The 16901-nt window shown below is 58.6% G+C and overlaps 1 protein-coding gene and 1 long non-coding RNA gene across 2 annotated transcripts in view; one reads left to right on the top strand and one right to left on the bottom strand.

Annotated features, from left to right (window-relative positions):
- The window catches only part of IP6K3 (inositol hexakisphosphate kinase 3), a 22217-nt gene extending 18149 nt beyond the window's left edge, over window positions 1–4068 (bottom strand). The window contains exon 1 of the mRNA XM_058554590.1: window positions 3916–4068. The gene's annotated coding sequence lies outside the window, so the exon portion shown is untranslated. The remainder of the gene's footprint in view (window positions 1–3915) is intronic.
- On the top strand, window positions 3726–16901 carry LOC131413760 (uncharacterized). The gene is made up of 7 exons (XR_009222019.1): window positions 3726–4092; window positions 5006–5157; window positions 5693–9137; window positions 9405–9479; window positions 10098–12928; window positions 13746–15272; window positions 15373–16901. It is a non-coding gene; the product is annotated as an uncharacterized LOC131413760 (long non-coding RNA).

Here is a 16901-nt window from a genome sequence, read left to right as displayed (position 1 = left end):
AGGGCCTGTTTCGGGGAGTGTGTGTGCAGGGAGCAATAGGGAAGTGCAAGGGCTGGAGACGGGACCAGAGGGGAGGCTGTGTGGGGAGGAAGAGGCGGGATCCAGTTTCATGCTCCCCTCAACTCCCCCTGCAGTGGAGGGGCAGAGAGGAGGATGGCCACACAGACCAGAGGTGCCTATCTGGTGCCTGCAGGAGGGGTTAGCCTGAGATCACAGAGGTGATCCCAATAAATCAGAGAGGGGGGCATTCTGGGGAGGAGATAATTAAGAAATAGCTTGTAGCGGAAGAAGACTGCCATATAAAACGTGTCTAGCTGCAGATTCAAAAGCAGCATGGTTTATGGCCGGCCCTCTCGCCTCTGAAGCTCTACCATACATTTCGCAGGCCTCCTGGAACCAGAGGTTTGGTACCAGTACCATTCAATGTCTTTGTAATGCCCAAGGCAGCATGTTTTAATCTATTAGAGAGGAGAGGACCCGAAAACCATTTAAAACCGCTTAGGTCATAATGGGCAGGAGAACTTTGGAGTTTCTCACTTAGTGGAGGGTTGTGTATCATCTGGGCCCATCCAGACTGGGAAGGCACAAGGTATTTTTCTGTGGAAAGAAAATCTTCTTTTAAAATCCATTCTAGAAATTATTCAAGGGCCATAGGACCGTGTGCCCTCCATCTGCGTGGTCCCCAGCCTGGTGGGATCAATACCAAATGCCAGGGGACTTCACACATCATCTTCCCAGCCGTGCCTCAAATATGTGGCTTTGGAGAGCATCCATTTCCCAGGAAGGCTTGATTTCCAAAAGCTCTGAGCGATACTTCATATTCCTCAGTCGCAGAAACTTATTCGGGGGCTGATTTTATCCTTTCAGAGATTTTTTTCTCCAACATTTAAAACCTCCCAGCGTTCCTCCAGTTTGAGGACCACGTGTGATTTTAACACAGCGATTATTAGCTGAGAAGCTCCTCAGCCCCCGACAAATGCCCTTAGCAGCACGGCAGTGTTCTGAGCTTGGTGTCAGGGCGGGAGACGCATGGGGCAAAGAGGACTCGAGGAGCCGAGCCACTGGAGGGCCGCTCTGGGGGAGGCAGAGGCTGACAGACTTCTCCTCCCTGCTGCCTAGCATATCGTGACCTCACGACAGCGGGTCCTGGGGCGTGGTTAGTTGCTATTCCATCAGCTCTCCCCACGCACGGGCCCCCTTGAAGTTGCACCCAGGGTCTTGGATATTGCTAAACACCCAGACCTGCACGTTTTCCAACCTCTGACACTCTTCTCCACACCTCCCTGCCTTTCTCTAGGTAACATGACCCCCACCTGCCTTATGTAAGAGTTCTACGAGCCGGAGAGGAGGTTTTGGCAGTGGTTAGCATGGCAACTTCATGGCTGCAAGAAGCAGCAGCCTTTTAGGGTCAAAACACAATAATGGGTGGAGCGTGTGTGTATGAGTGTGTAGATGAGTGTGTGACCGTGTGTGTGTGAGTGTGTGGTCATGGTCCTTCAGGCCTCTGAGCTGAATTGTCCACCTCTGAGGAGCGAGCCTGTCCAGGAAGAACGCGGGAGCCTGTGCCCAGCAGAGGGCAGCAGCGGACGAGCCAGAACCGCCCAGAGCAGGAGTCATTCCAGCCAAACTGCACAGCCAGCAAGCAGCTTGGCCCAGCGACCAGGGGCCACATTCTCAAACTGCCGTGGGTTCGCCAGGCCTGCCCTGTCCTCAGAGAGCCCAGACTGCGGCTGGAGGGCCCTTGCCTTTCCCAGGGACTGTTTTTAAAGAGTCCTCATGGGGTGGATGTCCCCCACACTCCCTTCTCTCCTTGTCACCCCTGCTTTTTCTAAAGCTTGTCTGGGTCGGGGAGCTTCCTGCCCTGCATGAGGCATGTTCTGAGGAGTGGGGTGCCTGCTCCATCCACAAGGGGATGGACCCCAAAACCGGGGGGCAGGGCTTGCCAAGGAGGAGGTAGGGTGAGGGTGCTGCAGAGCACGTCTGAGCCGAGGAAATGGGGTCCTCTGCTTCTCCACTCCACAGGTCCCTCCCTCCCCGGGGCAGCGGACTCCTCACCCCTTCAGCTGCCAGCTGGGCGGCCTGGCTGATGAGGAGAAGTAACCGGTATGAGGTGAGGGGCTGCCAAAGCGGCACAGTGTGCCCTATCCTCTCACCTCCCCTCGCCCACCACCCACCTCCCCCAGCCGGTTCCCTGAACAACCCGATGCTCGATGCACAATGCACGATGCTCATAAAGTCGATTGCTGTTCCCTCCGGCCACTGGTGAACAAGATAGCAGCCATACAGAAAGGATTTATTCAGGTGCCCTGCTCAGAGCAGGAGAAAGCAAGGACACGCTGCTGGCCGCGGGGTGGGCTCAGCCTGGCCTGCCGCCCCCAGGAGGCCCTGGGCAGAGCACAAGGAGGATCCCAGGAGCCACAGTCCCCTCGCAGGAGAGGAGTTTCTCAAATCGCCAGAAAGAGGCAGCTCTGGGGGAGCGCAGCACAGGGGGCACCAGGGATTCTGGTTCTGTCTCAGACTCCCTGTCCCTTCCTCTCTGGGCCTCAGTTTCCCTATCTGTACTGACAGCTGTCTGACCCGGCCATGTTCTTACCCTCCTATGCGACAACTGGCCCTTCGATTCAGTGAGTCAGTGTGGTGGGGGGAGAATTGGGCAGGGGGTTGGCAGAGACAATTCCAGATTGAGATACTTAGAAGACATACTGACCTGCGGCACCTTGACTGGGTCCTGGTCTAAATGAAGCATCAAAACACTTAGGGGGCAGTTGGGGAAGTGTGAACATGGACTGGGTGTGGACGTTCTTGGGGAGTCGTTCATTTTGTTGGTGGGATAATGGCTTTGGGGCCATGTGGGAACCTGTACTTTGGGGGGCAAAGCTGTGATGTCCATAAATTACTTGAAAATACTTTAGCCTTAGAGTTTTCCGTGAAGCAAATGTGGCAAAACTATGTGCTGTGTAAATCCCGACGCCGTCAGGACACGCAGGTGTGCACGATATCGTTCCCCCTGTGTTTTCCTGTAGGCTTAACGTTTTTCGTGGTAAAAAGTAAACGTAGCTTTTAAAAACTCTAGAAGCCTGGGTCCTGCCCTGTGGGGTCTGAATCTCCGGGGACCGGGCCTGGCCCAGATGTTGTTAAGGCCCCCAGAGATCCTGAGGACCATGGCAGGCTCAGGTTCAGGTCTTAGGTTCACGGGAGGGCCCAGAAGAGCCCATGGGGAGGGGGGCCCCAAAGACTGCCACTGCCCAGGGCAGGGGGGCCCCTGGTGGTGACATGCCTCCACTGCCCACGGTCCACCACGCCCCACTCCATGGGGGCGCCCCACACCCAGGCCTGGGCCACTGCCCACAGGCGCTGACGTCATCCAGACCAGGGCGGAAGGGTGGGGCTGCTGGGATAGGACACGCTGTTCCAGGGGCCCAGGGGGTGCTGCTCACTTCCCTGGGACAGCGGCCTTGTTAAGGGTTAATCCAGCGTGGAGTGGGAATCATTGGCTCCAACCCCCGCCCCTGCAGCTTCCTCTGCCATCCCAGCTCACCCCAGCCCTCCCTGCCTTCACTCAGGGGCCAAAGTTAGAGATTCTGGAACACCTTAGGAAACGGAGGGTTTGAATTACTCTAGGGGAAGGGGGAGAGAGGTGGGAGAGGAGCAAATGACAGGATTTCGATGTTGCTGAACTGTCCCAGCATCCCCCCATAGACACACAGGCACACACAGATGTACAGACACGCTGGCACCTCCACAGGGCCGACCCCTGGTCAGGGGGTCCTGGATGGAGACGAGGCCCACCGCCTCAGTCCCCCATGGTATGAACAGGCCCTGTGGCCATGAGACCCTCTCTCCCCTCACTCAGGCACCATCAAGGGTTCGGCAAGGCCCTCCCTGCCCATCGCTATCTCCCAAGGCAGCACTCACCTGGGCCTCTTCCTGGAGGGGTCGTGGGAGTGTGTGGAAGGGAGGGGTCCAGCAGAAAGTAATCTTCTCTTTCAGGACCCACTGACTGCAGGCGTCGGGCAAAGGCCCTTCCTAGTGTCCAGCATAGAGAAGTCCCTGTCCACTGTCGCACTGGTAGAGAGGTCTGCCCAGACTCAGGTCTGCCCAGAGAGCTAGGCTGCCTGGGGAGGTGGCCTGGGGAGGGGAGGTCACCTGACCCTGGGGAAGGGCTGGCATGTCCAGCTGTCAGCTGGTGTTGGGCTGCAGTGGAGCAGGGCCAGAGGGCCGGGCAGGGGGAGGGGGTGGGTGGGGGAGGAAGAGGAGGAGTGGTCTGGTTCAGCTCTGCTGCCTGGAGGGATGTCAGGTCCCTGCACACAAAGGCCCCTGGTTATTTTTTGATTCCTTGTTCATGGGGTAAGGCTAGGGTTGGGGGTAGTGTTCTCCCTTCCACTGGTCCCCCTGCCCCCAGCCCATCCCCACAACCTCAGTGCCAGTCTGGTCTAAGCTGTGGCTGCCTGAGAGAAGGAAAATCCTGCAGCAAGACATTCAGTCAATCAGTAGTTAATCAGCTTCAGGACAGTCAGTCAGTCAACACTCAATCAGCTTGAAGTCAGTCAATCAAGTATTTTTTGAGGCCCTTGTGTGTGCTGGGCGCTCTGCTAGGCTGACCCGGGAACCTGCCCGACCAGTGCCTGTTGTCAGGGGATTACAGTGGGGGTAGGGGGTAGGGGGTAGGGTTCAGCAAGTCAAAGGGCAATTCCAGTGTGTTTGGTGGGAGAACATGGGGCTTAGGGGGCCCCTCATCCAGCCTGTAGGGAGCAGGGAAGGCATCCTGAAGGAACTGACCAATGGAGACCTGAAGGAGAAATAGGGTCATCCAGGTTGAGTTGGGTGGAGGGTGGTGAGAAGAATGCTCTTTCTAGGAGAAGAGTGCAAAGGCCCAGAGGCAGTGGGGAGGAGGGGTGTTCAGGGAGGCAGAGGTGCTCAGAGTAGCCGAACATGCAGGGAGAGGGGAGTGATGACAGATGAGGCTGGGGTGGGGGAGGTGGGCCTCACAGGCCTCTCTCCTTAGCTTCTCCGGAGAAACTGAAGGGCTTTATGCCAGGAAGGGCCAGGCTCAGGCTTGTGTTCATAGTGCTCGCCCTGCTTTGAGGAGAGCCGATTGGGGAGGAGCGGATCAAAGGTGGGAAGGCAGGATCTGAGGACCCCCAGTGCCGTCCCCAGGTGAGTCCTAGCCTGGTGGGGAGAGGGGCAGTGGCGGAAGGGAGGGGGCGAGTTCCTGGGATGTTGAGGAGGCAGGCTTGACAAGGTCTGGTGATGTGTGGGCGGGGAGAGATGGGCTGGGGGCAAAGGACAGGGGTTTGTCAAGGGACGGGCTTCGGGTCTGAGTGACCCTGGACCGAATATTAGGAAGGTCTGAAGTCTGCTCCTCAGGCGACTCAAGCTACCCCGGACTTCTGGCTGCAGTTCCCCTGGACACTGGGCATCCACTTGCCCTCGGCCCCAGCCTGTCGCTTGCTGGGCTTCTGGGCTTCTCCGTGTGGGGGCCATCGGCCCCCAGAGGCTCAGCAGCCTTGGGGCTCAGCCTCCTCCTGGGCCTGAGGCCGGGCAGACAACGTCCCCCACCCCGTCTGGGCCAGCCTCTCTCTGGCTCTGGGCCACATCCCGCATGTTCTTGCTTCCCCCAGGGTCCCCGCAGCCCATTGCTGCAGCCCTGAGCTATGATGGCTTTTCCGTCTCCCCCTTCCCGCATTTCCAGGTGTCCGTGGAGAACTCATTCAGTACAGACAGCTTCTCCTCCCTCACTCCCATCACGGAGCAGATGATCCCCCAGTTCTGACAGAAGGCGAAATGGGACATGAGGCGGGACTAGAACCCAGGTCTCCGCCCCTCGTCCCAGAGGTCCCCTCGGCCATTGTCCATTTAGTGCCCTCTGCACCCACTCCAGGGCCTGGCATAGACGAGCTGCTCAACAGTGTGTTAGCAGCAAAAGAAGGTGTCACGGGAAGGTCTCAACGCAGCAGGTCTGGGGGCCGCCCGCCCAGCTGCCCTTCCTGTGGTGGGCATTCTTTCCCATCCCGCCCCACCCCAGTCCTCCCCACACCCAGGCAGGGATTCCCAGGGCGCCCTGAGGCCTGGTTTAAAGTGGAATGAGGATCCCATGCATGCCCCCCTCGCTCCCTGGCCCGGGGCAGTGGATCGCATTTCACTAGGGAAGGCAGATGGTCAGGCTGCCGGGCGCGCCTCCTGCATGCTTGTCCCTCTCCCTGCCCAGCTATGTGCGGCTCCTGTTACCTGGCCCTGGAAGACAGAATGTGATCTCCTTTCCCCCAGCCCTCCCCCACCTCCCCTTCCGCCCGGCTGGACTGAGATCCCTGTTCTGGGAACCCTGGAGCCCCCACAGGGCTGAGCCGGGAGGCCCTCAGGGGTGCAGAGGGAACGGACCTCCCACCTGAGCCGATGGCCAGGGAGTGGCTGAGCCTGGGTGAACCCAGGGCCTCGAGGGGCTCAGTCCACATTTCAGTACCTGGTTTCTGTTTTTGTTTTGTTGTAAAGAGCAAGGTTCCATCCCGACTTCATCATACATTTATTTAACATTTTTGAGCCCCTAATATGTGATCCGAGACACACGGCAGGGAACCAAAAGCGCAGGGCCCTGCCGCGGCGAGCTGGTGATCTGGCGCTTTCTGTTACGCAATCAAACCAGCCACTTGACTGGTGTTTCCTGACTGTGGCCAAGTTCTTCCTGTGGTCGTTTTTCTGAAGCTCAGCTTCGCTTGCAAGATGCCTGCTGCTCAGCCTCTTTCTGCAGCCATGGCTGTGACCTGCCCCTGTGACCCGACGACTCCCCGCCCCGTCCACCCTCTGGGCCTGGCCCCTGCCCCTCCTCCCAGGAATCAGCCCTGACCAGCGCGCTCTCCTGTGGACAGAGCGTTCCAGGCCAGCTCTTGGATGCCACCACTTGGAGGCAGATGCTTGGGGCTCCTAAGCACATGCTAACAATTTGGGGACTGTCCCCTCAAGGCAAAGGGGTGGGCTAGTCCCTCCCTGGCCCTCACCCTTCACCTCTCCCACCCCGGCCTACCCTGACCATTTAGGACTGTCCGCTCACTGCCGCCTTCCCTGGAAGTTCATCCATCACCACATTCTGTGGATTTCACGTCCCAGACTAGTCCCTTCTTCATCTCCACCTCCACCACCCTGGCCCACTGCCCTGACATGTCCCGAACGCATGACTTCAGTGGCTCCTTATGGTGCCCTCCCTTTTCCTCACATCCCCACTCCTACAATCCATTGCCCAGAGCGATGTTTTGAAACAATTCGGGTCATGCTACTTACCTGCTTAATACTCTTCAGGGACTCCCTGTCCTTGGAATAAAGTCCAAAGCCCTCCCCAGGGCCCAGCCCCTGCCCACCTCTCCTGCCCCATCTCCTGAGGTGTTCCCCTCACCTTCTATGGTCTAGCCACACCTTGCGCAGGGCCTTTGCACCTGCTGTCCCTTCTTCCTGGGGTGCCCTTCCCTCACCTCTTCACCTGCCTAACTCCTCTTTGCACTTCAGATGCCAGCTCAAGTGTCACCTCTTCCAAGAAGCCCTCCCTGACCTCTCTGACACGTACCTTTCTTCAGAAGCACTGATCCCAGATATAGTCGCCCTTTTACCTGTGTGACTGTTTTCTCCCCGCGTTTCCCTTCCTTGAGTCACCAAGTCCTTGGTGACTTGGCTCATTTTGCTCCACACTGTGTCCCCAGCATGCAGCACAGCACCAGCCTCCCAGGACATGTTTGGTGCATGAATGAATGAATGAATGAATGAATACGTGAATGCACTCTGGGTCTCTGGTTTCCCTTCCCAGCCTCTTGATGCTCTGACTTTCACAGCTGGGGGTGTGTGGAGTCGGGAACCCCCCACTGGTGGTGTCTGGGGGTTTCCTTTCTTCTTCCTGACCTCGGGCGTGGGGGCCTCGGCCTGGTCACCGTCACCCTGTGACATCCTTCCTTTGCAGGCCCCTTCTTGCTGCACCCCAGCTTGGCATGCCACCCTCCTCTTCCTTCTCCTCTTCCCCCTCCCCGCGCCGTGTGGGGGCCTCCGAGACAAGTGTGCAGACTGGCCCCCTCCTGCCCTCCCTCAGTGTAAAGAGCCCCATTTTACAGGCTGGGATGCCAAGGCTCAGAGGGGAAGCACCCTCAGTCCTGTGAGTCCCTCCACAGTCTCTCTGTGTCCCCCTCCGTTTCCTGCCTCTCAGCTATTTCCTGGGCTGTCTTGGCTTTTTCTGTCTCTGGTTTTTCTTTTTTTCTCTTGCGTTCTCTTGTTAACGTTTCTGTTTCTGCTGATACTTCTTGTTCTCATTCTGCTGTGTTCAGTGTGCTGTGTGAGTGTGTATGCGTGTGAGTGTGTGTGTGTGCATGCGTGTGGGTGCGGGTCAGCCTCCGGCTGTGGACGTGTGAGCGCCCCAGGTGGGGGAGCACATTGGGCTGAACAGGTGCATCCTAATTAGTGGGCCTTTGGGACCTGGGGCCCTGGGGAGGGCAGGGCTGTGGGATTCTGCCCAGAGACTTGGGTACTGAGTGACCTCACACAGGCCCTGTTCCCCAAAGGGAATCCCAGAGCAAGGTCCCAGGGACGGAGCCCGTCAGCTTCCTTCGTGGTTGACGCATTGATCTCACGCATCTACCTCCCCAGGTCTCCGAGTCGACCAGAGCCTCTCCAGATGGCAGTGCCCTGGGTCCTCTGGGGATTGGCCACCTCCCCCATCAGCTGCCACCCAGTCCCTCTAAAGCCCAGGAGGGAGCACACGCTGAGAGAAGTCACCCTGCCCTTCACAGTCAGAGGACAGCTCGAGACCGGTGGGCTGGTGGCTCCCCCAGAATGGCATCCGTGCCAGCCTGACTGGTCCCCGACCCCACATGGGAACTTCTAGCCTGGATCCCGTCCAGGTCTCTGCAGCAGAGCCTGCCTAGTTCCTCTGGGGTCCCAAACAGCTGATGAGCTAAGACCTCTCGAGAAGGAGGGCCCCCGCCCTGGCCAGGGCAGCCACTCCCCATCCTCGGCCTCCACCTGCCCCAGGGGACCCCAGAATCTGAGGGGATTGTGCACAGCAGGGGCGCGTGTTAAATCCTCTGTGAGTCAGCTGGGCTCCCGTGACCAGGGAGCTGCAGGGATGTCATCAACCAGCTCCGGGGACAGTGTCAGGAGCCCACCAGGTGGCGGGGGGGGATGGGGAGCTGGCTCAGGGTGGGAGGTGGTGCTGAGGGAGCCACCACAGCCACTGGCACGCCGTCATTCAGCAGGGGCAGCGAGCATTCTGACCCTCACAACAGCCCTGTGAGGGGAGGGCTGTTACCCTCGTTTTACGCTGAGAAATGGAGGCCCAGGGAGAAATGGAGGCTCCCTCATGTCACACGGCGAGTAAGTGGCAGAGCCAGGATTTGAACCAGGGCCCTGCTCCTCACCACTCTCTTCTTCACCAGGCAGCCCTGCAGTCACACACGGAGAAGGACACATCCCCACGCCGAGGGGGAAAGCGTGGGAAAGCCCAGGGCCAGGTTTGGGCTGGGGAGGGTCAGGAGGGAGGTGCTGGCTGGTCCCCGTGCGGGGACACGGGTCGGGGACTTGGCACTGGCTGGTTCTGGGTTACGAGCCGCGTCCCCAGCTCCCGTCTGGCTGAGGCTCAGAGAGGCGCCTTCCCAAGACAGCTCTCAGGGCTGGACTCCTGCGGACTGTTAATCTGGGAAAGAGGCAGCGTGTGACTGAGAACCCAGTTACGCGCCATCCGTGTGGCAGCGCGTGTCTCCTCGGCCCGTAAATAGTCCGCGTGTTACACTTATGAGGCCTCCCGGGAGGCTGACATCAAAGGCCGTCAGAGGAGGGACCCTGCGCTGCCTTCCCGAGAGTCCCAGAGAACTTGGCCACGACTCTAGGGTGGAGGTCTGCCCTCTTCAGAGAACAGGCTGTCACCTGCCTTCCAGGCAGGAGCGGGGGGCACGGGGGCCCCTGCCCCGGAGCGTCTCCCCAGGGGGTGAACCCACCATTCCTGCCTTTAGTTTTAACAGCTTTGTGGGTCCCGCTGGTCGGAGCAGTGCTTTACAGAAAGAAAAGAAATCCCGGAACGTCAGAGCTGCAGGGTCCCTCAGAGGCCATCTGTCACAATCTTTCCATTTTAGAGGGGAGGAGAGACAAAACGAGGCTGCAAAGAGAGGAAAGGACCTGCCCAGAGTCACACGGCACCCAGCACAAGAGCCAGACTTGAACCCGAGGCCCACAACTGCCGGTTCTTTGTGCTGCGCGGCGTGGAGGCTGGCGAAGAGCACGGGCTATGGATGTGACAGACCTGGGCTGCCCTTTCCTGGAGATGTGACCTTGGACAAGCATCTTAGCCTCCCTGAGCCTCGGTTTCCTCGTCTGTATTGCGGGATAATTTTCTTAGGATTCACAGTGTCTGACACAAGGCCTCCACAATGTTGGCTAGTATTACTGTCATTAGAAATGGCTAGCAAGGCCTCGTGCAGACCGGCCTCCATCAGGGAGGGGAACCGCAGTGGCTCCACTTCCCAGTCCTGAATTCAGATTCATGCCTGACATGGTTATGGGGACAGTGGCCCAGAATACTTGAACCTGGCACTCTCCCCCAATGCAGGACCCGTGGGTACCACAGAGGCGCATATAAGGTGCTGTGGGAGCATAAGGAAGGGAGGAAAGGGAGAGGTTAATCGGCTTGCTATGGAGGGTGGGCTTCAGGCCTCCCAGGGGAGGTGGTGCCCAAGCTGGGCCTTGAAGGGTACATAGGAGTCCCCTGACAGAGAAGTGAATGAAGGGAACAGCAAGGGGAATAGCACCCACAAAGGCATGGAGGCACACAAGAGCATGGCACTTCTGGAAGCCTTCAGGCAGCTGGAGTGGGGGTGGGGTGGGGGCAGGCAGAGAGAGGACACCTCATCTCTCCTCCCTTCTGGGGTGCCCACATTTTGACTGTGCAGCCAGGACCACAGCCTCTTGCAAGGGCAACACTTTACAGCTCACGTAGACTTTTTCTGTTGTTTCACAGATGAGAGGCCTGCAGAGGGGGGTGGCCCCCCAGAGACCCACAGCTGGGCGGGTAAAACCTGATGGGGACCCAGATCTGCCGATTCTCAGGCCAGGGACTGACTTTCAGACGTGGATGGTGGGCACTGGGAGGATTTCCTTGGAGAAATGGGATGCACAAGGCGATGGTCGGGGGCCTCAGGAAGGGCTGGGGTGGGCCTGTGAGAGTGATGGGCAGGGATGACAGCCCAGGGGGCGGCTAATGTGTGTTATTTATGGCTGTTTCTCTTCAGGGCCGCGAAGGTAATTGAATAAGTGAGCGTGAGCAGACACAGGCGCTCATTTAATTGTGGCAGAAAATGAAGGTGCTTATAGCTGGGGGCTGCCAGCCCATTACCGCTGGCCCTGGTTTCTGCTGAGTCTGGCAAGCGGGGCCAGAGTGGCTATCCATCCTTGGCCTGCCCCTACCCTGTCCCCTGGCAGCCGTCCCCACCACCTCCAGGGCCTGGCAGGCTGGTGGTCAGGGAGTTCTCTGGGCAGCCTACGCCCCACGCCCCATGCCCACAGGCTGCCACGGACCGTGAGGGGACTGGGAGGACCGGGAGGGCAGGGGGATGCTGAGACCTGGCAGCAAGAGCAGGGGGTCAGATCATGACGTGTGGAGCAGCACCATCAGCAGACACGTATGAAGCCTTGTATGTGCCAGGCCCTCTTCTAGCCACTGATTGTCTGAACTTGGTTAATCGCTCTGCGAGGGAAGTGCAATTATTAGCCCACATTTCACAGATGAGGAAACTGAGGCCCTGACTGCTGACTCCTTGCATGGGATCGAGAAGCCCCTGGGAGGCGCTGAGATTCTGGGGGGCCCTATCGGGGGGCAGCAGTGATCCCCGTGAGGTGCTGAGAGGACCTGGCCCTGCGGGTCCCACAGGGCCCTGCGAGATTTCTCTCTCACCTCTTGTCCTATTTTAGCCTGCTGGCCACCACTGCCCTTCAGGAAGACCAGGGTAGACGCCTGGCCCCCAAGTTCCAAGGCAGGAGGAGCCCCCGCAGGCAAGGGCCGGCTCCGTTTCCAAAGCTCTTCCCTCTGGCTGTCGCCCCTCTGGCGCCCTTTCCCGCGCTGAGGGAGCAGATACAGTCAGGCCTGGAACGTGAGAAGCCAGTCACCTGCCCAGGCCGGGGCAGCCATAGTGGCCCCGGGACAGTGCCGGGACGGGCGGGGAGCAGGGGCGGGGCTGGTCGAGCCCAAAGGGCAGTGACCTCAGGCAAGTCCCTGGGCTTCCTGCATTTCATCTGACAAGCCTGGCTCCCTGCAGCTGTGCCTTCCGGTTTCTCACCAGTCCTGCAGGACGTCCGTGCTCCCTGCCATGCTCACTGGGTGCCCCCACTGTGAGGAGCTGGAGAGACCTCAAGGGGGCCCCTCTTTCATTCATTCCTTCATTTATGTGGCACCTGCTGTGTACCAGCCATGAAATACTATTTGATTGTAAAAATTACGTCCACGTGTTACTTGTATAAAAATGAAACTTACTGAAAAAGAAGGGAAGGGTATTTTACCACAATTGAAACAGAAAGAAGGAAAGGAATTGAAGAGGCCCCAAGTATATTGGCCCCATGCCCCGATGTGGACCCCCCTTGCCCTGCTGAAGCCGCAGAGAAATAGCTGCGGTGCAGGCGGATCCTGCAGGCGGGGTGGACTGAGGACGCGGAGGGCCAAGGCTGCGGAAGGTCCAGGCAGATGTTAACCTGAGAACTAATCCTGCTAATGGGTTCATGGCTCCGCCTCTCAGATGTCACAAGGTGCTTCAGCAGCTTCCCACAGACTCTCCGTAAAGATTCACTGGCTGCAAGCTTCCACCCTGTGTCGGGAAGCACCCCCCCGGGGGACAGTGGAGACCGTTCCCCGCTGTCTTCCCCTAGGGGTCAGCTGGGCCCAGAATCTTCTGTTTCCCGGATTCCATGTCACGCCCAGGTGAGAGTGGGGACGGGGGTGGGGGTGCGTGCTTGCCTGTGTAGTTTGTGGCACGCACGTGTACACATGTTGACATGTATGTGGGGGCGTGTGCATATGTGAGTGGTGTCTGGGTGAAGGGCTGTGAGTCTGTCCTGTGAATCACTCCCGGAACACAGGAACAGCACTGGGAGACGCAGCTTCCTCTCCCTCACAGGTGACTTTAGAGCTGGCCCTTGGCCAAAGCTGTGTAGCCAGCAAAGTAAATCCTGGGAAACGGGCCCCCCTGCTCTCTCCCTCGGCTTCCTCACGTTTCTCTTCACTGGGATGCTGTACATTCTCTCTCCTTTCCTTTGACAAACCGACTTATAGGTGAGGCTTTGATAGGTTTGCATTTTTAAAAAGGACAAAGTGTTAAGCTAAAGGAATGAATCTTTAATGGTGGAATTTCAGGCCTCTTCCTCTTAGGAGAAGTTTTATTTGCTTTGGCTTTGGTTTGATTTTGTCAGAGAAGCTTCCCTGTGTCCCTGGAGCCACCCTGAACGCTGGCCCCCTCCTGGACGCTGTTGGCCAGGTCATTTTCCCCATCAGTTGCCAGAGCATTTCCTGGGGTGGGGGAGTCATCAGCTCCCTCTGGCTCCCAGCCAGGGAAGGTCTGCTCCCTCCTCCTCTGCTCCCGCCTTTAACCTGCCCCTTCCCCTCCTGCCCTGCCCTGGCACACCCTCCACAGAGGGAGGTGGAGGGCACTCTGGGGGCCAGGAGTGACCTGTGCCCCCTCCTGCAGGGCCCAGGGGCTGGGCAGAGGGCACTCCAGCCACGCCCGAGTCTGCTCTGACAGCTGTGACACATCCTCGGCTCATACCTGGACCCGGCTCCCCCGCCTCAGTCTGAGGCTGCAGCTGCTATCTCTGATGGAGGCCTCTGCTGGGCCAAAGAAGGAAGGAACGCCTCATGCACCCTCTGCCCTAGGTGAGTGCCCCGACAGCCAACCAGAGGGCTGCACCAGGGCAGGCTGCAGGGGAGGTATGAGGCTCTCCCCTCCCCACCCCGCTCCCCGCCCCAGTGCCCCCTTCTCTCCCAGAGCAGCTGTATTGCACGCCCCTCCCTCTTCAGTCCTGGAGGATGCAGAGAGAGAAGCACCAGCTTTGGGGTTCTCTGTTTGGCTGTGCCGGCTGGGACAAGGGTCTGGGGACATGGCTGAGTCCCTGGGGCTCCCTGGACCCAGTCTCCTCATCCTCAGTCTCCTGGCCTCAAGAGGCACCCTGTGGAGCTGAGGGAGAGCTGGGTCCTGGAGGTGGGGTGCAACAGACCCTGCCGGCCCCCACTGTGGGGATCAGAAGGGGAAGAAGGCCTCACTCCTCAGACAGAGAGCTGGGGAGGCTCAGCACAGATGGCTGGGTCAGCAGGCCCTATCACTGGCCACCCGAGCGACTCTTCCGGGGGCTTGTACCGAGAACTTCGTCTCCTGGGGTGCCAGCACCCCTGTGCTGGCCTCCCCAGTCTGCCCAGAGCCCCCCTCAGGTCCACCATGTGTTCACCCTCGGGGCTGCTCATTGGAAGCCTCACAGCCCTCCTTTGCCCATCACCCGCACCCAGCCAGCTGACCCTGCAGGACGTGCCTCTGCCCAGGCCAGAGCAAGGCAGCCTGCCCAAGCCTGACCTCGCCACTGTCCCCACAGCTGCTGGGAGGTGCGCGGGCCACCTCCCTTCCCTCCCGCTGTGCTGCTGACCCCTGCTGGCCATCCTCACACACCCTCGGAGGCCTCCCCTCTGCACAGGCATTCCTCCACAGGGCCCCGGTGCTTGAATGCTTCTGGGGACAGGGGGCTCACCACTTCATGCAGCAGCCTGCTCCAGGCAGAGATGTGTCTGCTTCTTAGACAAGTTCTTTGTAATCAGCTGAAGTCTGAATACTGGTTACTTCCATCTGTTTATTTGTAGTCACACCCTCTGGAGTCACACATTTTCATCATCATCATCATCAGTACTGTGCATGTACCAGGCACAGTGCATTATGTCATTTAGTCCTTTCAACACCTGTGAGGTGGGTACCTGTATCATCCCCATTATATAGATGGGAAACCTGAGGTCCAGAGGAAGTGTGTCATCTAAGTGTGTCACACAGCCAGGAAGTCGAAGAACCCGGGAATCAAATCCAGGCCCATGCCCTTGCCAGCTAGGGATGTGCCCACCCACCCCCACCGCCCTCTTGGCTCCCTCTCCAGCTCATTCTTATTTCCCCACCAGCCCCTGTTGCCCCACGTAAACTCCTACATTCTCCCCCAGACCTTGCAGCTGGATTAACTCCTCCTCCAGGAAGCCCTCCTGGGAAGCCATAGGGTAGGGAGAGAGCCTTCCTCCCCAGGTGAGAGGAGGGGAGGGGATAACGGGGCGTGTCTGTGATGCTGGTGAGTCTGCGGTGACGCAATGGGGCAGGTCTTTTCCTATTCTCCTCCTCCCTCCAGGACAGGCTTTGGTCAAGGACCTGATGCCCCCACTTGGTGCCTGGCAGGGCCCCAGGAGTCAGCATTTGGAAAGCTGGCCTGGGCCTGGTCTCATAATGATGCTTGGCAGGATGGTGGGGCATGTGGCGATGGGGGCGACATCTTCCTGCAGGCCTGTGGCCCAGCCCCGTGTACACCAGACTCCACTGGGTTCTCAGCAGTGCTGAGAGGGCAGGGCTGGGGATGCAGACTTCACTGCCCCTCAGAGGACAAGGAGCAGGGCAGGGGCGTGGAGAGACTTCCTGGATTCCGGCCACCTCCTGGAGCACCAGGCCCCCTGCAGGCTGAGAAGCTGAGTGGGTATGCGAGGGGTGGGACGCAGGACAGTTCTGGTGACCAGGGGTCTGGAGTCTCCCCTGTTCTCTGGTGACCCCTGGCCACACGCCACAGCCACAATGCCCTTGGCGATGCTCAGGGACCCTCACCCCTGGCTGCCACCTCAAGCTCCTTTTATGTCTCAATCTATTAGACCTCAGGGAGAGGTGCCACGTTCAGGAAGATTCCCAGGGGTGAAAAACTCTGTCAAGCTTTAACCAAAAGCTTGCCTAGTGTTGCACCATCTCAGTGTAGGGCAAGACTTTCAAACTCATGTAGTTCCCTCCATCTATTCCATGCCAGCATCTCTGCTGAGTGCCCATGCAGCCTCTCCTGACATACCTCCAGTGACGGGAGGCTCGTTACCTCTCAAGGCAGCCCAAGGCTCAAAATAGTGAAGGTCTTCCTTCTGCTGCAGAGCTGAGGTTTGTCTGTCTGAGGCTTCCGCTCACAAGGCCCAGCCCCACTCCCTCGGGAGTCCTCAGAACCAACCTAACTCTTCTCCTTATGATGTTTGGAACAAGTGGCCATCTTCCTGTTGAATCTTCTCCCCAGCCAAAGTGGTAAAAGACCCCTTGAAGAAACTGGGAGGTGCCCACCAGAGAGGAGAGAGGCATTTTCAGCTGAGCTGGTGAAATTCTGAGCCCAGCCCTGTCAGCTCTGAGTAGAGAGTGGAGAGTTCTTGGCAGAATCCACCTGTGTTAGGCCCAAGCCTGACTCTTGCTGGGACGTGTGTAAAGGGAAAGGCTGCCTGGGGGCACCCTAGCCATAGGAAAGGAGAGAGAGGCATGGGGCCTGCTTCCCAGGGGGACGGCATGCAGGACGGCCAGGCTTGAGCTGCCCAGAGGTCCTTGCCCAACAGGACAGGCTGACCGTATGGGGCTCTGTGCACTCAGGTCTGGGGTGTGGGTGTTTCACTTCCTTCCTCCTGGGAGCTGCTGTTCCTCCATTCCTCCTAGGTGGAGGCAGGGCACAAATAAACAAACAAGATGAAATAAACACGTTTGTCCCTGTTAAGTTTCATCTCGTTAGATCAACCCCATCGCTCCAGCCTGTCAGCTTCTCTTTAGATCCCAGCTCTGTCATCTGGCGGATTTGCCATCGTTCCCCCAGCTGTGTGGCATTTGCAAATTTGATAAAGTACGTGGAGCGTGTTTGTCAGAGGAAGCTGCCAC

Source organism: Diceros bicornis, chromosome 14 (assembly GCF_020826845.1).
Source record: "Diceros bicornis minor isolate mBicDic1 chromosome 14, mDicBic1.mat.cur, whole genome shotgun sequence".
In the NCBI taxonomy this organism is placed as follows: Eukaryota; Metazoa; Chordata; class Mammalia; order Perissodactyla; family Rhinocerotidae; genus Diceros; species Diceros bicornis.
Note: the sequence above shows the minus strand (reverse complement) of the source record. Positions and strands in the feature narration are given on the sequence as shown.